Raw genomic sequence first — 23,595 nt, 5'->3', positions numbered from 1 at the left:
ATGTTTTTTTATTTAAATTTACTGTTTATAACTTTTAGTAGTTATGGCAGAAGTTTTAATTTTGAAGCCATTCAATTTATTTTCTTTTTGCATGGAAATGTTGCAAGGGCATCCGATACATCAGGCAGACCCATTACTGGGAGTGTGTGGCCACTGGAGGGAATCTACACCCCACCCAGGTGTACATTTCTGTGGTGTACGTAATGGGGGCAGGGTTGTAGCATTATGTGGGGGGTGCATTTTATGCTTCCCCTGTACTCCTGGGCACCTACAAAGGCTAGGAACAAGGTAATTTGCACCATCTGACCTTCCTTTCCTCCTCTCAGCATCTTTGGTTACACAGGAGATACACATTCTTTTTATTTAATCTAAGAGATATGAGGTCGTTTTTGAGCAGTGAAACTATTTCCTGTAGTGCCAACACACACTTCATTGTATAAGCCAAATTTCAATTTGTATGACTCTCACAAAGGACCTATTTACAACTAGTTTCAAATCCATCTAGAGGATGCAAATATTGCATCTATTCTAGAGTCTAGAAAAATTATGTAGTGATAGTAGTGGTGCAAAATGGTTTCTTTTTTTGTTTTTGTATGATTTGCTCATCATCAATTACATGCCTAATGCCGCATACACATGGGAAGATGTGCTGTTTGAATATGTGAAAGAGTTCAACTTTCTGTAGTGAAGGACAAATGATATTGGGTGTACACACTGAAAGATATATTTCAGTGAAGTCATCCTGCCATATCTCCAAATCGTCCAAATTGGCCTGCATGTATGGATGACCAAATATATCGTTAGCGTACAGCGGGAGCATGCATCAATGGTTGTTCATTGTATACACACAGATCAATATGAACAATATATCATTGAACGATATCATTATCGTCCGTATCATTCAAAGATGTTGTCTAGTGTGTATGCCCCTTAAACCAACTCTTCAAGCCATTATCATTTCATATAGGTTTAAAAAGGCAAACACAGGAGGGGGTTCTGGATGCCTATAACCCCCCCTTCTGCACAAAAGAAATAGTATATAATACAATTTTACTAGTGCTGCATGTACTCATCAGTATCTCAAATGAAATAATTAACACTGCCTGTGGATCTTTTAACATGTGTCAGCCAGTAATAAATACATGTGTGTACCAACTAGGAGATTTGGAAAACATACCTTGTTAGGGTTGCACAGCTATATACCATCTATTGGGTTAATTATTAATACCATTATCCAGTGCATAAGCAGACCAATGTGTTCATATATGTCCAGAGCAGTGCAAAGTTCTTCTGCTGCTCCCCCAGACTACCGTTTTGCTCCTATGCTCTAGAATGGTGCACACACAACAAACTTAAAATCCTAACAAAATCTTAACATAGCTTAGGACAAGTCTGCCTTTCCTTAATTCTATTAATGTATCAAAAGAGACCACAATTTATTCAAATCTGGATTCACATTTAAATGACAGCATTGTCTATAATAAATCATTGTTTGAATATTTAATCTTTTATTGAATTAGCATGCACAGTCCCTATAAAATATTATATTTTGAGTAAGTTAAGTAATCCTGTAAAACATGTGCTTGTTGGGAAAGCATATATTATCAAATGATGATACCTGGGGGTAAACTTACTAAGAATCGAGTCTGATTGAGTTTTTGTTTTTCAACTCGATAAGCATCACCGAAACTCAGGTGATTTGAGGCTCTTGAAACTCACAAATTTACTAAGAAGGGAGTTTAGCTGATAGTGAGATGGCCGATGGTGAAACAGATTGAGATATCTCCCCTGAATAGCTAGTTTTGATGGAGATTACTCACCCAAGATTGCAGTGTTTTCTCTCTGCAAAACTCTCCTGAGCAAGAAGCCTGCACATATCAGTGAGATATGTGAATGCTTCATGTGTGTTGTAGCTGTAAAAAATGGTTTAAATGTAAAAAAAAAAAAAAAAAAAAAGACGTAGAGTAACCCCCAAAAGCATAACCAGCCCTGGAATGCTCAGCCAGTCCTGGTTCCAAAAATTATGGGGAACAAAATGAGTAGGGTTCCACCTTATTTAGGAGCCAGCTCATTGGCTGGTTACACTTGGGTCCCAGCCAATGAGCAGTCCCTACATGTAAAGTGGCCTCTGATTGGCTGGCGGGCTCTGGGATTTCCCGATGAGGCCTGTCAGCTGGCATTCGGGAAGTATGGGTTTGGTTACTCAGTTTGTTATGTTGCCAAGTGCCCTGGATGCTATGGAGAGAGGAGGTGAATATAGGATCTTTATTCCAGGTACTCCAAATTGATTCTACATGGGAGAAGTGGACCGACCAGCTAGCACAGGTAAGTATGTGTGAGTGAGGTAGGTAGGTGTGTAATAAAGTTTTATATTAGACGGTGTCTGTGTTCTGTCTTTTTGTAACTATTTATTTTACAGAGGGGGTACAGGTGCCAGACACCTGCTGGAACTTGTAGTTCCAAAAGTGCAAAAGGGCAGACATGCTAGCACCTTTAGTTCCACTGTAAAATACAATAGTTTAGAACTATTTAACACATTATTACCCCCGTACCCACAGTCCAGGGGTGCGGAGAAGAATCCTGGGCTTCAGCCCAAGTCTGTGGTTTTGGGAGAGGGGAGACTCTTTCTTGAGGCAGTCCCCACCTCCCCTGAGATCCCCGGCTTGGGCTGACTGGCTTGGGGTGCAAATGTTTTGGCCATGGAGACCTGGTGATAGGGTCTTCTGGCTGTGGCATTACATCCTTGTCGGTTTGGGTCTGGTGCTGGTTTTAAATTTAGGGGGGCCCCTACGCATTTTTTCCCCCTTATATTTAAAACCAGAACTGGCCTTGCAGCCAGGTGCTGGTTCCTAAATTACAGGTGAACCCTTTCCATTTTGTACCCCATAATTTTAGGAACAAGGACTGGCTGAGCAGTGCGGGGCTGGTTATGCTTTTGGGAGGGACCCTACATCATTTTTTTTTAAATTCCAAAATCCTATCTTCACTAGTGAAAAGTTACTGGAGTTTAGCTGATGGTGAAGTGAAGAGAGTTTGCTAACTCTCCAGTATTTTCCCATAGTAAAGAAAATTTCTCTTCTGAGTTTGTCATTAGAAAATTTGTGAATGGAAAAAAATGCCCAAACTCTCCAGAGATTGCTAACTCTACCCAACTCGAATGTTAGTAAATGTACCCCCTAGCTGGGGTGGATTGCGCTAATGGGATGCTGGTCTGTTTCCCGCTGGGCAGGTCTCTTTTTATACCTTTAGGGGCCAGCAGCCACCCTTCCCTCACCCACCACACTGCCAACCCAGCTGCTGCAATCGGAGCAGTGTAACCGCTTGTGCTGCGCACACCAGCAGCTCCCTTCCCTCACTCACCCTATTTCTGGCCCAATTGCCGCGATCGGAGCTCAGCTCTGATTGGGCAGCGTTCATCTTACAGACCTAAACAATAATGGCCATCGGGGGAGCTGCTGTGCATGCCCAGCCACTGCAGATACCCCATAAGCCTTTGCAGAGCCTGTCAGTCACTACTGATGGCTCAGCCACCATGCTGCCTTCGGCCCACCTCGGCACCTCCAGGACCATTTTTGTGCCATGCACTGCACACTGGCACTGTCTGCAACAACAAGCAGCTGGCATACAGAGTACACAGATGGTACAGCAGCAGCCTACATATGTCTGCCTGCCTGAATATATATATATATATATATATATATACTGTACATATACACTATGTATATATATATATATATATATATATATACACACACACACACAAATGAACGTACCACCCATCCACATGCTACATACTATGTGTGTATATATATATATATATATATATGTATTACTATGATGATAAGTGTATTATTGGAGTGACACAGGAGTGTTGCTGAAAGTATGTGTGTGCAGAGATGCTGAATCGTTCACTTTGGAGGCCATACTTATATGGATAATCTGCACCTAGCAGATGGTGCATCTGATGGTAATGTCTAAAGACAAAAGTGGGTGTCTCAGTCCTTGCACATTTGGATGCACGGCTGTGCACCATGCAAGTGGTTAGTAGTAGCTGCAACTGCATCCAATTTACAATCAGGTCCTATAAGGAGGGTGTATCCTATTCACTCAGCAGATTCCACCCTCTCAACAGAGCCCACCCCCATCAGGGCTGGTTCCAAAAATCTCCCGTGCTTGATTTCCATTCCAATCTGCCCCTGCCCCCTAGTCTCATTAAGGCCAATTAGCAACTGGTATTAAGAAAATGTCAAACATGATTGTGTTTGACATGCAGTGTGAAACCAGTACTTATACTTGGTTCAAAAACCCAACTGACCCCTTTCATTCACTTGCAGGGAACACCAGTGGTTACATCAGATAGTGAGGGCCAAATGTAATATGGTGAGAGTTTAGAAAATTGAGAATTTCTGACACTTTTTAAACTTTGCCAATGTAATAAAGTCCAAAAACAAAGTAACAGCGAACTTGCATGTTTTTTTAGACTCTCTCTCACGATTTAAAATCTCATTCAAATGTTTTCCCATTTTGAAGATAAAACTCACCCAATGTGAGAGTTTACTGCTAAACTCTCACATTTTCTAAACTCTCACCCTATTACATTTGGCCCTGAGTGTCCAAAGATAATATTGTTTTGCTATACATTTGTATGCTTTTACTTGCACTAAAAAAACTAGAAAAGGCATGATTTTTTAACATTGGTAAATAGGGCAAGTCTTAATTGAGATTTTATAAAGAACTTTAAATGCAACATCCTGAATTGATACATCACTTAAGCTGCTGCTCAAAGCAGCTATTGTAGAATCATCCACACAGATCTCACTTTCTCTTGGATATTGTAAGGTATAATATCAACTATGCTATTGTATGTGCAGTGGGGTTGTATAGCACTGAGTGTTTTACTGATTAGAGTAATCATACATGCTATTGGATATGCACTGTGTCTGGGGAACTTTTTACATTATTAAAAATTGCTTTATCTTCATGAGCTCTATCTAAACAAGGGGTAATAATCGTGTTACTAATAGGAACAAAGAAGAGTGAATTACTGTAGAACATTTTTGTATTTATATCATTGTAACATTCATATCCCTGGATCATGCAATCGTAACCCCTTGTTGTCTGTAAAACTGGATCTCTGGATAAAGCAAAATTATATGGTTTATAAAAGCATGCACATTTTGTACATGAAATGATTAAAACATATACATTTTCTGTCAAGAATTCTGAATTCTGTGCAAGTTTTCACACCAGCATACATGCCCAACACACCATTGAATTGCAGTTAAATGCACTCACCTTTCAGATACAGAGGGTAACATCTATAAAAGGGCTAGCTAGTGAGCTACACCCAACTAGGGGGTATATTTAATAAGGTGCAGGTTTTTAGAAGTGGAGATGTTGCCCATAGCAACCAATCAGATTCTACTTTTCATTTATCTAGCACCTTCTAGAAGATAATAGCTAGAATCTTATTGGTTCCACTTCTAAAACCCGCACTTTAGTAAATAAACCCCTAGGTATTTTATACGAAAACATGAACAAATCCTGTCTGTATACATATATGTAATTAAGACTGCCACACATCTGGTACCATGTACAATATGGGTTAAACCGAGCACGGGCATATTTATTTTCTGTTTTGTTTCACAAATTTGCAAAGTTCTATCATGGCTGCTTTCAATTAACGCTACAAAAGGCCTAGTTGGGTGTGGCTCACAAGCCAGCCTGTATAGATGTTTTATATATAGCAGAATACCATATAAAATATTCTACATTTACATATAGAAAAAAAAAATGTGTTTAAAATTTAAATGTGCAACACAATCCATGCATTACTTAAACATTAAGTCATTTTTATTTTGATGTTTCATTAAAAATATTGTTTTTTTAAGTACAATAGTACAGCCAAATATTTCATATTGTTTTCTATTTTGCATCAGTTACAAGTTCCTGCCTGGAAATCCAAGGGATTTCAATTTGAAGCTGTAATTGTGCACAGGGCTGAGAAACACAGCAGCCTAAAACAGAAGCTGCAGTGTATAGCAAGTATGGGGGAGGATGCAACAATCCCTTCATTAACATAAGTGACTATGTATGAATACATTTCTCCTTTTCTTTATTTATTAACCCAGTTGTAATGCCTAATAATATGAAAACCCTGAACATGAGCTACTTTTATTCAGGAATCGTATATGTGGTTTAAAGATAAACCCCTGATTAAAGAAAACATTTTTCTTTATTCTTATTTTTAAGACAGATCTCACTCAGTCATCAAATAAAGATGACCTTTAAGATACACACATTCTGTGCACTTGTACTCATATTTCTAGTCTTCAAAATAGATGACGAGTGAAAATAAAAATCTTGCAAAAATGCTAATTTCTATTAGGTATGCATATTCTTCTCTCAAGAATATAACGCACCTACAGTAGGTTAATTATGACAATATAAAGTGCTGCACTTTGTCCTCTTTTATGATGTCATTCTACTCATTTGTGCTTATCCTAGTAAGTGCATGCATTGGTGTGACAAGTTGCCTGTGGCGCTGATTCAAAGATGACGCAAATGCATTCATCGAACACAGATCAGCCTTCTGAGTAAGCCTAAGCTGTCGCAGACATAGCCGGTCTCCAGACAGCAGAGTGCTCTCCTGCTGCGTGTATTAATTCAGTGGCTAATTCATGGATGCCCAGAAAACAATGAATATACAAACTCCACACTATAAGGGCCGTAGTGGGAATCGAACCCACGACCTCATTGCTGCAACGCAGTAATGCTAACCTTTACACCGTCTGTGTTTAAACAGTCCGACACACCTGCTTTTTTGTAACCACCTGCCGTTACCTCCTCCAAATGCTTATAACCTATCACTCACTTTGCTAGTGAATCCTACTTTATGTGTAATGTTTATTACCTATCACATCCTACTGTATGTGTAATGCTTATTACCTATCACTCACTTTGCTAGTCAATCCTACTGTATGTATAATGCTTATTACCTATCACTCACTTTGCTAGTGAACCCTTTGTGTGAGCATATTCACAATTCAATCGCTGTGTGTGCAAGGAGGTTTATATGCATGTGCGATGGCAAATAATTGCTCAATCTGAATATATATTGGTATTGCATCTATCTCTGAATCAGGCACAGAGTCTGTGGGGAAATATGCACCATCTTAAAGATTTAATTTAGTAAACTTTGAGGGACATTCCATAAAGCACAATAGGATGTAGCAAATTTTGCACGCACATGTAAAAATTATATTTCGTTGTGCAGGGACAATATTATTAAAATGCATTAAAGGAGGATGGAGAAGGGATATGTGCCATGTTTTACAGGAGGGTCACAGTTTTTTCTCCTCTCAAAAGGATTTGATATTTCCATCTCTTATCAGGTGGTGGATATTGTGATAATGATACAGCGTATGATAATATTTGGTGAGGGATATAAATCATATTTGCTGACTTTCAGGCTGCCTTCTCCAGGTCTGCAGTGTTGGGAGGTGTGGTGCAGCTAATTAGGCAATGAGGAGAGTACAATATGATGACTTCATCATGAACCCACTCCCTGCTGCATAATGTAATGAATAACGGTATTAGAAATTGTGAAGTGGGGCCAAAATGATGCAAATTAGGAAGTGGGTGGCAGCAAGTGGCCACAGTGGTTTTCAGGAGACTTTCCTGGGCTTTCTGGGCACCCAGAAAAGCCACCCAAGATTTGGGGATCTCCAGCACATTCCAGGACAATAGACAAATATAAAATATCTCCATCGGGAGTGTGTCAATGTAATGGCAAAGATCATCAAAAGAGAAATAAGACAAATGTGTGTCTATAATGGGATGTAGTTATGAGACCGGCGGCCGTGATGCCGCCGGTGTCAATGCCGACAAGAAAATCCTGACAAGGGATTTAAGATAGGCATCAAAATACTGACGCCTATCTTAATTCCGAATGTTGAAGGATGCCAGCCCAAACAAGGTAAGTCTGGGCCACCCTTAGCATTAGCTGCGGGATGTGAGAGTTAAGTTTAGGGAGCATAGCAGGGTTAGGGTTATATTTTGGGGGGTTAGGGTTAGGCACCCCTATGTGGGAGGGTTAGGGTTAGGCACACCCAGGAGTGGTTAGGGATAGGCACTAGGGGGGAGGTTAGGGTTAGGCACTACTAAGGGAGGGTTAGGGTTAGGGGGGAGAGGGGTAGTGATAGTGTACTTACCTTCCCTGTTGGGATCTTCTCCCTCCAGGCTGGTGGCATCGGGATATGAACCGGCGGCTATTCAGCCTCTGGTACTTCATACCCATTCTGTCTAGAAGGTTTGTGTCCTTTTGTAGGATATATCTTGTATTGCACTTACAAAATAGCAGTTTATCTCTGTTCTATTCTTTTTTAAGTAAAAGTTTATAACAGTTAAAAATAGATAACAACAACAGACTCTATTTTCTGGTTGGCAGCATTGACCTAATGACTTTGGGTAATGGATTAATTTTACGAATTGCGTTTACAAAAATTAAATTTGAGGATTCAGAGCTACTATCCACCATGCTTTCAAACTTTAGACCAACACTTCCTTCTGTATCAAATATATTTAAAAAAAAATCTATCACTGTAAGTGCCATATTATATGTGAAATTTAATATTTATCTAATATCTATTAAGGGCCTAAATGACTATTGCTTTGACATCTGTAGTTATGAAAACATTTGAACGATTGGTGTTCAACTATCTGAAGATGTTGGCAGGTTCCCTTCTGGATCCCCTGCAGTTTGCCTATAGGGCAAATAGATTGGTGGAAGATGCAGTAAATATGAGGTTGCACTATATTTTGCAGTATTTGGATCTGTCAGGTACTTATGTGAGAGTTCTGTTTGTGAACTTCAGTCTTGCATTCAACACAATAGTTTCTGAAATTTTATTTCAAAATTGGTCAAGTTGGGGGTTCCAGTATCCACCTATTGTTGGATTGTAGATTTTTTGGTGGACTAGAAGCAGTATGAGAAAATGGGGGAGTTCAAGTGAACAAAGGATTATCATTGGGGCTCCTCAAGGATGTGTCCTTTCCCTCTGCTTTTCTCCCTATATAAAAACGACTACACCTATCGGTCAACTCTTGAAATCTTTAGAAGACACCACGGTTATCTATCTGATTAAAGATGGGGTTGAGTCTGCTTATAAGAAAAAGGTGAACCGGTTAGTGCAGTGGTGCAGTCAGAATAACTTAGAGTTAAACACACTTAAGAGAGTTGAGATGATTATCAATTTTAGAAGACACTCGTTAATATGACTCCATTGGTTATAACTTATGTTATTGTATCTGTGGTGCATTCTTTCTAGTTTTTGGGTTGTATAATCTCTCAGGATTTGAAGAGGAGAAAAACATAGATTCTGTTGTTAAGGGAGAGCATTAGATGTTTTTCCTATGGCAGCTTACGAAGTTTAACCTTCCAATGGAACTGATGACACTCGTCTATTCTGCAATAATCAAGTCTGTCTTATGTACCTTGATTATAGTGTGGTTTGGAGCAGCCAGTGAATGTGACAGGACCAGATTACAGAGAGTACAGTAGTTAGGATAGCAGAAAAAGTAATCAGAGTTGAACTTCCTTCTATACAGAAGTTATACTTATTTAGGGTTAGGAAGCGGCCCAGCAATATTGCGGCAGATAAAGCACATCCTGGTCATGATCTGTTGCAGCTACTCCCGTCGGGAAGGTGATATAGATCATGCTCTGTTAAGATCTCTAGACATATCAAAAGATTTTTTACGCAGGCAATTTTGCTGGTAAATTGATAACTAGAAATAAATAGGCCTTATCATGTTATTAGTTTTATGTTAAGGTTTTTATTTGTGTGTATTACTTATGATTTCATATATTGAGAATATACGTTTGACGTGTTAAGTGAGTACTTGACTAGCAGTTAACCTGCATCAAATTCCTTGTATATGATTGTATACTTGGCCAATAAAGTTTTGATTCTGATTATGTTTAGAGAGGGAGTAATCTTAGCCAGCACATGCATAATAAGCACCATAGGCAAACCACTCCCATGCCTCAGGTTACTCCCCATTAGTAGTCCACCTCCATAGGTGATATCTCCCACAATCCCCCTTCCTCCCTTCTTAACTTGTGTTGAACAGGGGTGGGGCATAATTTATCCTATGTGGCACTGGGCTCTGATATGATAGATGAGTGCCACACCCCCAACCCATTACTAACATGAGGTTTAGCAGTCCTTGCTACACAATGACAAAATAGTCAGCATTGTGCAGCAGGGGGCAGGGCCACTATGAATGAATTCAGCACAAATCGCATCATCCGCTCACCCTGGACTGCCCACTTGTATTCTAAAAGTGGGTGGCTGTGAGGGGGAAGTGGACTATGGCAGGGAGGGTGCAGTCGGGTGGTGGTCGGCTGGGAGACTTGCCCACTTTTTGGGGTGGCTGGGAGCTCCACCCAAATTTCTGGAGTCTCCTGGCCATTCCGGGATAGTGGGCAAGTATTCTTTACACACTGGCATTTTAATGCTGCATATTTTTACAGATTTATTTGCTGTGCATGTGTGCTAAATGCATCCAAACCTTGATTTCAGTGTATCTTAGGCCCTTACACCTGAAGCAAAACTTGGCAAGTGTAAGATGAAAATCAAAAGGAATAGTACACAGTGCAGCAGGCTCACTGGAGACAACTTTATCGAACATTGTCTAATAGACTTCTTAGGAGACATATCTTTTTCAGGTATTGGCTGCCTGAAAACCACTAGTGATTGCCACAGTTAATTCAATTTATAGATATGTAGCAGCGGGACTCCTAGGGGAGCACTTTATGTTATCTATTACAAATTTTTATTTCACATTACAAGAAGATTTTTCATTGATTCAAAAGAGAAATCTTTTCATGTGTTTTACAAGAAGAAGACCTACCAATGGATTACAAATTAATATATTCCTGTGGATTACAAATAAAAAACATCACATTAAATAAAAAGTAGAATACCCAGTGGATTGCAATAAGAAAACATTTTTTATTAATAAATTGGAGTATATGTTTTTTTTTAGAAAACAGTATTTTATAAAAATTTGCAAATGTTTTTTTATATTCCACTGCCTTTTATAAATTGTAAACTTCTTTGGGCAGACCCATCTATACCTCTTTCTGTCATTATATGCAATTTATTTTTTGTCATTATCCACTTAATGTACATATCTGTATACAATGTATGAGAATTATAAGGAAAATATAATAATAATATTATTTATCCTATATTGGCATGATGTGCATAAGTAACCCCTTACCATTATACTGGGATTACTTCTCTGAGGTGCACAAGAAGAGTTCTATCCTTACAGAGGCCCGGGACTGGCACGGAACAATCTAGGTATGGTTTCTGCTACTGATGTGCCCAGCTATAATGTGGCATCACAGTGCTATCTCTCACGCCACGCATGGTGCACCACACACCACGCCATGAGTCGTGCCACAAAGAAAGTTTATTAGTGAAAAAAGTCATTACAACATTTTGCCCACCAGATGTCACTTTTCCTAAACTACATAGCGCATGCATCTGATTTCATTAAGTGTAATACAACATTTTGCCCACCAGGTGTCACTTTTCCTAAACTACATAGCGCATGCGTGTGATTTCATTACGTGTAATACAACATTTTGCCCACCAGGTGTCACTTTCCAATGTACCGTACGGTATGTTCTGTATCACCGGCCGATGATTGTTTGGCAGAAGCTTAGACATTAGACTTTACAAACTACAGAACTCTATTAATGGGTGAAGCGTGTGGCCTAGCGGTCTAATGCCTAGTCTCACTGCTTCTCCTCTCTTCTTGTTCCGTGGGTTCGAGACCTTGAAAATACAGTATGTTTTTAATTTATTTTTAAAATCTTCACTTAAAATATTCAGTATTCAATACAGTACATGTGGAGCGCATGTCTGCCCAGTGCTTCGGGAGTCAAACAGCGAAACTAGGATTTTTATTATTGTACATACAGTGCTGTACCTTAGAACGCAAACTTGCGTCAATGCCGGCGCTGACATGAACGCGGACATTAGTGATTTATTATGACCATCAAGTGGCAATGGGCCCTGTTAAAGAGACTGGTTTCTGTATATCAAACTGACTGCGCGTTTAAACCGCAAAATTGTGTCAATGTCGGCGCGTGCCCAGTGGTCGGATTTTAATCACAATGGAATGTGTGCTCCATGTCCAGTGGAGCCAAGCCATACATTAAGTAGTGCTATTTTATGGCGCATGCCCAGTTGTCTGTATTGCTAACAGTACTGTTGAATTTTCACAGTAGTGCCATTCTGCACTGTCCGAGACTTACAGTACCGCACAGTATACACAATAGTAAATTCATTACTACAGTACATAAGGTGCTACAGTAGTGGACTAACAGCAGTTTGTAGGGCAGATGCAGAGCGCAAACTTGCGTCAATGAAAATAGTGTCTTAGACTTGGTAACATTAGTAATTTAATATGTTTAGTAACTGATAATTGACTGTGTACAAGAGAGGGGTCTCTATAGTACAAAGTGACTCGGCGTTTAAAACCGCAAAATTGCGTCAATGTCAGCACAGTTTGCGTTGTGGTAACGTATAGCCAGTTCTGATGGGTTACGGTACAAATAGGATCTCTGGCTTGTGCCCAGTGGCGGGGTTGCAATGCATTGCCAGTGGTGCTGCGCCATAGCCATACCCTTGTAGCGCTATGGCTATGTACTGTACGCCATGGCATACAGTATGGAATATCATACTGTACAGTACCAGGTCATGATTAACACACAGTGAAAGTGTGTTATTACACTGACTGTGTAATAATAATATTAAAAATAAAAAGTGTAACCTTGACTGTCTAATAACAATGAAAAGCTTCATTATTAAGCTTCCTGGTTTCGAACCCGGGTTGTACAGACGTCTGCAATGTAGAAGTTCGATTTCTTACCTCTACGCTAGACGCCTGAGTACTGTACTTCATCGTATGGTACTGTAGATGTCACATAAAGTACTGTAGAGGACTAGGAGAGACTTGTGAGCAAGGGCTTAGGTGATCCGTCTTGCTTACACTTCTCTCCTTATTTTGTGGTGTATTGGTGAAACCGGGCGCTCCTGTTGAGGGTAAGCGGGCCGTGAATGGTAATGGGTTTTCCCTAGTGAAAACCAAAGTCTGAATTATGTGTCTAAAGGTAGGTATTACCATGTATTTAGGCGCTCCTCAACATAAATGCTTTACCCAAACGGAAATCAGATCCTGTGGAAAAATGCTACAGCCTTGAAGAAGAGACCCAGTATCTCGAAACGCGTCGGCAAGCTACACCTGTAATCACTTCCAAGGACTCTGGACTTTTTCCACAGGATCTGATTTCCGTTTGGGTAAAGCGTAAGGAGCCTTGCAGGGCAACCCGGGCACCCTGCAATTCAACACCCGCTGGCTCCTCATCACCCACCGGGTATGATATCCTGTACTTTTTTGCCTACTACCAAGTGTACAATTATTACCATTTATTTGTACATTGCACGATAGTGCTTATTTTAAAAACAGGAGTCACATTTCCTGCTGCAATCAGAACTCACCAGACCTGTCATTTGTCTTATGTTTCATGCCTTGATTCATCCACAATATATATAATTCACCTATTGCATATGTCTAATGTCCATGGCAGATACCATTTTTATGCCTCACCCAGTATTTATCAACTGATTCTGTGAATTCTCATCCCTTTTGAATCTACAGCACATCTTGACTGTATGCATTTATATTCCATGCATCACCTTGTATTCATGAATAAATTTTATTTTATGTCTACACTGACCTATGTCATCTATACAGTCGAATCCGTCACAGCATTTATGTTGAGGAGCGCCTAAATACATGGTAATACCTACCTTTAGACACTTCTCTCCTTATGTTCGAGACCTTTATAATTAAATGTATTTTTGTTAATGTTCACTATAGTACTGTAGTTCAGTCTTGTTATCCAACCCTTACAAAAATCAATCTATTGTACTGTATATGTGCCCAGCTACAGTACTGTAGTTTGTTACTCCATACGGTATGCCATACAGTATACCGCATTGTTGCACGCTACACTGTGGCGTATTGAGTCTCAAAGCACTGCGCATGCCCAGTTGTCTGTATTATACGGCACTTATACAGTAACTGTAGTTGTAAGTACAATACGGTAGACATTGTAGTGATTCCCTGACTCTAGGAACTACAGTACGGTAGATGCAGTAGTCTAGGGGGCTAATGCCTAGCCCTACTGCATCTACCATTTTCTTGTCCCGCTGGTTCGAGACCTTTAAAGTACATACTTTATACGGTAATTTTATTTTGTTTTAAATCTTCACTAATACAGTACATTATCCAGAAATTCTGGTATTTCTATGCCACAGTACTTTGACCAAAAAGTCTAACCTTGTTAATAAAAAATAAAAAGTGTAACCTTTCAAGCTTCGAACCCGCAAAAGGGTTGTACAGGCAGCGTAATGTATTGGTTTGATTATTTACCATTACACTACAGCCACCTGCAATACCAAGTTTGCACCTGGCTTGAGTGTTTCCTACAATACTGTACGTCATCGTATCTCAGGCGCATGCCCAGATCTACTGTATACCCAGTTAGCGCTTTTTTTAATTTTACAAAACTCAGTACATTTTATATATTAGGGGGTAAATGTACTAAGATGGTAGTGCTATTAAGTGATTTTGCCCATAGCAACCAATCTGATTCCAGGTATTACTGTACAGTATCTTCTAGAAGGTGCTACTGTAGATAAATGCTAAGTACAGTAGAATCTGATTGGATGCTATGGGCAACATACAGTATAGTAACTTCTTAAATAGAACTCCCATCTTAGTAAATTTACACCTACAAGTTTCACTTTTTCCCCCCAATTTTTTTTCTTCCGTCCCCCAAAATGAAAGTGAATTTTCAGTGTGTTCTGATTTTTTTTAAAAAAAAATTACGCAGTTTACAGTACCGTTAGGGGACGTTGAAGGCTTCCCGCAACATTGCACCCCAATTCACCAAATTTTTCCGCCTGCTATTCATACAGTAGGCAAAACTTTTTTACATACTGTCTTACTGTACATTGCATTGACTTCCCGCCTACAGTAGGCAGAAAAGCTTTCAAATTGAATACAGCGATAATTTCACGCCTGGCAAAATGACGTAATCTCCCAAACTGTTTTTAGCCAATCCCATGTTTTTGCTCCAATGGGTGAAAAAGTGCCAACCAATGTTCTCCCAACTGTCATCTCACAGGCTGTGTTTGAAAAATGACAGTTGGGAGCTGATTGACTGACACCTTATAACTTTTTTATCACTTCTCACTGTCTAACACTGCTTAGTACAGTAAATAGACCCCCTTGGAGTGAAAAGATGAGACCGGCTAAAAACAGTAAATAGACCACCCCAAAATTGAAAACGTCCCTCAGTGTATACAGTACTGTATGTCTACTGTACTGTATTCTACTGTAAGTGCCGGGCAGCTGTGAAATCACTGTGATGGGCAACAGGGATACTGTACAGTATATGACTGTGGGCGTCAACCCCCATCAGCCTGCGCGCCCCTGGTGAGTGAAATCCTTGCAAATAGGATGATACACCCCTGCATCTGTGTGTTATTGACTTTTTGTACTGTACCTTTTTAATGACAGATGCACGTGTTGGGTCTCAGGCGCACTTAAAGATTGATTTACATACACTACAAACACCAATTGTATAAATTAATGACAATTTTTATTTAACCTACAGTAACATGCTTTACAGGGGGGGGGGCGGGGGAACTTGTTTAGCTTTCCACTCCTGTAGTCCTCTACTGTCACATGCTTCTTTCTTCTGCCGCTGGCATGTCCTGGAGTTCCAAGCTGGACACGGACATGACTACTGTACAGTACCTACAGTAGGAGGAAAGAGATGACGTGAGAACTGTCCTTCCTCAATGCCGACCAATACGCCCTACTGGGGGAAGGAGGACTACACAAAAAGAGTTGGCTTTTAATTTAAAATCATCACTGGCACTTTTGGCCTCTGATTCAGAGTTTCACCTATACCAGGTGCAGACTCTACCGTGCATCAGAGTGCAAGGTCCACTGTATGCCCTGAAGAAAGGAGGATAGGCAGAGACAAACAGACAGTAAAAGACAGACACACAGGTTCTCACCGGAGATGCTCTTGGTCTTCATCCTGCTTGATCCCACACACCCTGTACTGTAGGAGAGAGAATCCGCTGTGCAGGGCCCTTCCCTGCTCTAACAGTGTCACACTAATCACCTTCTCCACATTAATATATGCCCTAACTAACCAGACTAACAATTTTATTAATAACTACAGTAATTTGTATTATACTGTAATTAAGCCTGGTGGTGAAATACTGTAAGCAGCCCATAATATAACGCTAAAAAAAATAAATACATGAAACAAGACAGTATTTGGGTGCCCCAGATGGAGGTGAACACCAGCTGTGTGAATACGATAACAGAGCACTAACATTACCAAAAATCTCACCTTATCCTGATGTCGAAGGGACCGCCGCTCTAACCATACAGTAGATGTACAGTAGAAGCCTGTCTCTCAATTCACGGTGCACCAACTACTGTATGTCTGCAACTATGGATGTGGAAGTTGAAGCAGCCACTACTACTGTACTGTATATGAACTAAAGGAACCTGAAAACTTGAAACATCTGCATTACAAATGGCAACATCAAGCGCAGTAGCAGAAAGAGGCAGCTGCAGCACAATCTGTGACGATGCCAATGTGTGCCTTGGAACAGGGGTCAATGTACAGTAGGTATAAGGAAAAGAGGAAAAGTATGAAGTACAGTACAGTACATAAGGTACAGTAAGGGAAAGTTATTGTAGACAAAGAGCTTATAAAATAAATTAGGAGAATACTGTATAATGTAGGGACAGAAAGCACAACCACAATACTGTACATCCAGTACAGTATGGACACAGTGTACAGTACTTAGCAGTCCGGATCACAAACTGAAAAGAGGAAGTTAAACCCCTCCTCCACATTACAAATTATATACAATACAGTATAAGCAACATAGCAATGGTGACAATTCGTAGCATTTTTCAGGACACTAGGGCAGAGCTGACTGCTTACAGTAAATGGATTAACAAAGCTTCCTTTACTATGGTAATGTGAGGCTCTTGGCTTGCTTTGGGGGAAGGGACCTGATGCACTTTGTATGACTCTCGGCCCACTGGGCATGCGCCAGAAATCCCATCGCAACCCTCCTACTGGGCATGCACCCGTCAGAGATGGAAATGCAGCAGAATACAATACTGTACCGACTGCAGTAATACAGCCAACTGCGCATGCTCAGTGATAGCATAGTGCTACATGGCGTATGGCTTGGTGCCACAGATCCCATTGTACCCCCCTCCATTTCTAATCCATCGCAGATGGCTGACAGCCACCATAGCGCCAACCGTGTAAAACAGAGAGCTCTCTCTCATACAGATCCCACTACTACCGTACTTAGTGTGCAAGGTTGGAGCAGCATCACCAATGTCATCAGTTTGGGATGCAACACTATTTTGCGCATCAAACGCACAGTCAGCTTTGAACACAGAGCGCTCTCTCACAGACGAAACCACTCTCAGACACAGTCCAAGGGACGTAGCCATAGTGCACGAGGCTGAGACCGCATATGCGTTGTCGCATGTTTGCATTTTGCGGATTCTGGGCGCACAGTTTGTGATGCAGAGGCCTGTCTCACATTCTAGACAGTAGTTTCACTAACAGTTCCTGCAGTTATGAAATCACTATTCTGTGGTGCTAAATTGTGCGGCACCATCAGTTTTGAATATTCAGTACAGGCACATTCATAGCGGCACACTAGTTGTCCTAGCAGACGGGGGATGGTGTATTTGGCAATGGTGACAATTCGTAGCATTTTTCAGGACACTAGGCCAGAGCTGACTGCTTAGAGTAAATGGATTAACAAAGCTTCCTTTATTATGGTAATGTGAGGCTCTTGGCTTGCTTTGGGGGAAGGGACCTGATGCACTGTGTATGACTCTCGGCCCACTGGGCATGCGCCAGAAATCCCATCGCAACCCTCCTACTGGGCATGCGCCCGCCAGAGATGTAAATGCAACAGAATACAATTACCGACTGCAGTAATACAGCCAACTGCGCATGCTCAGTGATAGCATAGCGCTACATGGTGTATGGCTTGGCGCCACAGATCCCATTGTACCCCCCTCCATTTCTAATCCATCGCAGATGGTTGACAGCCACCATAGCGCCAACCGTGTAATACAGAGAGCTCTCTCTCATACAGATCCCACTACTACCGTACTTAGTGTGCAAGGTTGGAGCAGCATCACCAATGTCATCAGTTTGGGATGCAACGCTATTTTGCGCATCAAACGCACAGTCAGCTTTGAACACAGAGCGCTCTCTCACAGACGGAAACCACTCTCAGACACAGTCCAAGGGACGTAGCCATAGTGCATGAGGCTGAGACCGCATATGCATTGTCGCATGTTTGCATTTTACGGTTTCTGGGCGCACAGTTTGTGATGCAGAGGCAGTAGATTCACTAACTGTTTCTGCAGTTACTGTATGAAATCACTATTCTGTGGTGCTAAATTGTACGGCACCATCAGTTTGCAGATGCAGAGCCCTGTCAGCCACCATAGCCACAGTATGAAATCACTATTCAGCGAAATACAGTACAGTACAGAGCCCTCTCTGGGCACTATAGTGTCCAGAGCAGACAGTGACAAAAAAAAAATATACAGTACGGTACAGTATATTCTTTTCCAGGGATCAAACCCCGGACCATAATTCTACCAAAGTGATCACCTAACCACTAGCCCACATGACAGCTACAGTGAACCACAGAGGACAGCTACAGTGAACCACAGAGAGTGGCCTCATCCTTGTGCACTCCTGCTGCTGTTTTTTAATTAAAAAAAAAAAAAAAAAGGTCATACTGTAATGCATCCCATATCAGTGAAAGCTGTGCGTGCATCTAATTATTCTACAGTATCAGTTATACCGTGACAACAACTCCGGCAACTTCTCTACTATTCAGTTACTGCACCGTACCGTATGTACAATACAGTATGTGCAGTGATTTGCATCCTGTTATAAGATGTTACGTACAGTACGGTACAGTACTATATATTGTATATGTATATTATGCGACATTAAAAATACAGTATGGGTTGTGCATTCATGCAAATGCTTTGAATATGCTAGACATTCAGTACAGTGGAGCACTCGCCACCCAGCGGTTAAGCACTATATTACATGCAATTACAAAAGTGGAGCACTCGCCACCCAGCGGTTAAGCACTGTATTACATGCCGTAGCATATCCTTAGTTGAAGAATACCACGGTATTCCACAAGTCCATGGCACTACTCAGAGGCCTGCACACCATGCCACAAGTCCATGGCGTGACTCACGCCACGCCATGAGCAACAAAATAGCTGGGCAGATCTGTACATTAGAGAAATCACACACAGCGGTTTTTCCTGTTGGCAGATAAGGATGTGTTGCTCTATCAGGGGTATACCATGCTGAATGGTCCACTTTAACAGTGGGAATCAAACCAGATTGGAGGAACTGGAGAGGGGGAGCTCTGCTCATTTTTAAAATTGTTAGCTTATTGAACAAGCTTTGCCATTCATTTCAATGGATTATTTACTTGTAGCATAAATGCTCCATTGGAATGAATGTTCATTTCATATTAAATGGGAAATTCTCCAGACTAAATACGTTTTAGCTGGAGTTCTGTGCTATTCTGAGTCTTGTATACAGAGAAGGAAACCCTGTTTAAGATAGATATTTAGCTCCTAGCAAGGGGCTAGTGCAAATGGTGAAACTAATGAAGACATATGTGGTTGTGGATGCAAAAAGAGTGGGCGGTGTGGTTTCCTTCTTGTAGCCCTGTGGATCTTTGCAATAGCCCCTACGGAAACTTGCAATGACATAAAGTAGTAAATCTGATTTCTGCGGCAGCGCCCAACTCAGATTTAGCCTCTATGTCCATGAGCCACATACAAAGCCACAACCTGCCCAAAGCAGCCATTAATGTATTTATCTCAGAATAGGATGTACTCCCCCCAAAGGCAAACATCTGTACAATTAGTGGCATTGCTAAATGAGTAGCAGATCTGTGTGCGCTCACCAAGCTTCTTAAAATCTTAAAATATCCCTGTTTTGGCATAACTCCATATGTGTTCTCCCTGTATGGAGTTATTCCAAACAGGGGTGACATGAGGAGCACATTTGGCACAATATAAAGTTCTATGGAGACAAATTATTGCTCCATTTATTTTAAAGTTATTTTTAAACAGTATAAATATATTTATTTATCTTCCTAGCTGAATATAAATATGCACAACTTCATAATTGATGGAGATGGGCTCATATCTTTAAATTATGAGACCTACAGCTGAAAGGTTTTCTGATGATGCTGGTCCCTTCTGGTCCATCTATTACAGAGACTTGTAACTCTGCCTGCTGCTGTTAGTCATCCATGTCAAAAATAGACTGTGAGTGTGGCGGTGGGCTATGATGTTATAGCCTAGTATAACAAGTCAACATTCCCACAGAGGAGCAGTTTTTACTGAGCTGTAATCCCATATGCACCACACAAGGTAAGAATGGTGAGGATGGAGAAGGATACAGGAGTACAGCACCCAAGGAGTGGTAGGGTTGGTGTGCTTAGAGGTTTGATACATATCCCTCTTAGGCCCAGATTAATCAATGAGTGATAATCTTGTTATCTCTCATTACTAATCTTAAATGGTGCTCCAATTAATCAGCTCCTGTCATTTTTCAAACACATGACAGTTAGGAGCTGATTGTTTGAAGCACCCCTTAAGGTTAGTTACAAATAATAACAAGAGTATTACTCATTGATAAATGTGGGAGTTTGAGCATCTTTTCCTCAGAGTTACCTGGTTGATCCTGCCAGTAGCATAGTCTTTTTCAATGACTAAGCATGTATGTGTGATGTCTATGATATCCTCTCATGTGTGTGCATATATATATACATATATATATATATATATATATATATATATATATAAACAAATCAAAATACCGGCACTCCACTGTAACAGGTAAGCAAAATACCCAGGTACCCTTCTGATGAATGAATAACCTTATGCAGATAGCAGAAAGGTGTACAATGGCGGCACTCACGGGTCCTTTAAGAGAATAATCACTCTGACAAGCCATGTCAATCCTTGTTCAAAGTTTTGATCACATAGACCTTTATCAAGAACACAAATGCACACACAAATGTACATACAGTACCTATATAATTTTTAGTAGTATGGATTTAATTTTATAAGTCTCTTTTTATACCCTAATTTATGTATTTATTTATGTATTTGCATGTTTATGGACATTTATGGATGTTTTATGGACAATAAGCAATGACCTGACAAGTTTGCAGAAGGCGACATACATTTGGGATTGATTACAACACTTTTACATGGGAATCCAGCAACTTCCTGTCAATGGAACACATGCTTAAACACATATGGTGGCCATTTTCTCTCTGTTTCTGGGCTAAAACCAGGTGGAACACATGCTGGAAAGCAAATGCCGGCCATCTTCTTCCTGTTTTAGGTGTTTTTTCATTTTCTGCCAAAAATTCTATCACAGGAAGGAAGGCAAAATGGACACACCTGGGAAGAGGGGTTTGTTCATTAACCAGGGGTATATATAGCTGATCTGTTGAGACTGTCACCATGTTTCTGATGAAGGACCATTGTCCAAAACACATCTAGCAGGTGACATCTGGAGACCTAGAGAGACCACTGAGGGAACTTAACTTTGCCTGACAAAGAAGCAGGAGCACCAGTTTTCTTTGAAGGAGGGTAATTTTGTAGCACCTGTTTGAAAGTGGCCCCTGGGGACTTACCCACCATTGTAGTGTTATATGCTTTAATATATATGTTAAATGCAATGGATAAATAAAGTATTACCTTTATTTGACAATATTGCACTCTTTCCTGTTCTCTGTTTGCTTTTGAGAGTGAAAACTAATGTTGCAGGTGGAGTATGCATTGAAAACATCTTGCCATATAAAAAGGATTGCATAATACCACAAGAAAAGTGGAAAAAGGAAATAAAGTCCAATAGTTACACTTTTGCATCATTCAGAGTAAAACTTTAATCAATAGAACTTTTTATACTGTTGATGCACTATTGTGGGACTTTTTTTCATTGATTTGTATTTATTTATTGGTGGAGGCTCCATTTTGTCTTTCACAGGTTGCAATCAGGTGCTTGCGCAGATTTTAAATAGCATTTATTTAGTTTTTTGTGTAAGCACACATAGCTGGTACAGTCAAACATGCTCGAGTCCAGTCAGATGGTTATTTTCTGTCCAAGTTTAGGAAGATACCGATAATGATCTATCGGATTATTATCTTTGATCTTGGTAATTTTCAGGCCATACAAACTACATTATTAAGTTAATCACCCGCCATTGGTTGTACTATAATAGCATGTATGACCAGCATTGCTATATATCTAAAAAAATATACTTAATACAGTATATACTTCAAACTCTCTTACCTAGAATTTTTCATTTGTTCCTTATCATTACCCTTACAGAACAGTGGACAGTTACTTGCAGATTGGCTGTTAGTCAGTGAGAGTTCTATTCAATAATGCAGCACAAATCTTTGCTATAATTAGCCTGCACTGAATGATTGTGCTTACGGAGACCTGCAAAAGTGATATTATTCCTGCATTATAATTGTTTCCTTTTATACAATGATGCTTCCCTGTATTTTAAATAATTCTCTTAAGATGCCCCTTAAATTCTTGATATTAACAAAATGATGTCCAAATGTATGGCAACTGATGAATCTCAGAACTTGTTGAATCATTTTGCTTATTCTTATCCACCACTTACATATTCCTGCCCACAATACATGTTTTATTATTTTAAATGTATTTTTTCTTCCTAAAGTAATACTTGTGTATTATTATGTTTTCATATTGTAGTGAGAACCGTCTTTAATAATTAGGTAATTGGATTTAGCATCATGAATTCTACATGAGTTTCTTTATGCTGTTTACAACTTTTACCATTATAATTAGCTGAAGTATCAAACAACTGTAGCCTCTGCTCCTACTCACCCTTTTCCCCCTTCCATGCATACTCTCTTATCTTCTTGTACCAAACTGTGGAAACCATCATTACCAAATCCTAACAAATGGAAACTCTGGCTGCTTTTATTTACCTCCTGTCATCAATTGCCACTTAAGATACATTACATTGGCAAGAGATAAGAAAAAGATACACTAGTGGACTCATGGGTGCTAAGAAAGAGGGAAGAAACAGCCTTGGTGGGACCTTCCTGACAGGCTACTACTTTCTGAGCACTGTTATGGCTGCAACAGGAGCAGTAAATGACATCTCCACTGGTTAAATTATGCTACAGGGCTGAAGGGTATAATGTATGTAAGTAACAGACCCTCCAACATGACCCCTTCCACCTGATACAAAATGGTCTGCTTGTGGACTTCCTTCTTAATTGATTGCAGCCACCTGTGGTAAAACACCTGTCTTATCAATGAACTAGC

General features: G+C 40.3%; 1 protein-coding gene across 3 annotated transcripts in view; it reads right to left on the bottom strand.

Moving 5' to 3' along the window:
• The window catches only part of NLGN4X (neuroligin 4 X-linked), a 391,249-nt gene that overhangs the window by 339,734 nt on the left and 27,920 nt on the right, over window positions 1-23,595 (bottom strand). The gene's annotated exons all lie outside the window — the stretch shown is intronic.

The sequence above is a fragment of the Taudactylus pleione genome, unplaced genomic scaffold (assembly GCF_031769625.1).
Source record: "Taudactylus pleione unplaced genomic scaffold, aTauple2 ptg000026l, whole genome shotgun sequence".
NCBI classification, from domain to species: domain Eukaryota; kingdom Metazoa; phylum Chordata; class Amphibia; order Anura; family Myobatrachidae; genus Taudactylus; species Taudactylus pleione.
The sequence above is the reverse complement of the archived record's forward strand: the minus strand, read 5'-3'. Positions and strand labels throughout refer to the sequence as shown.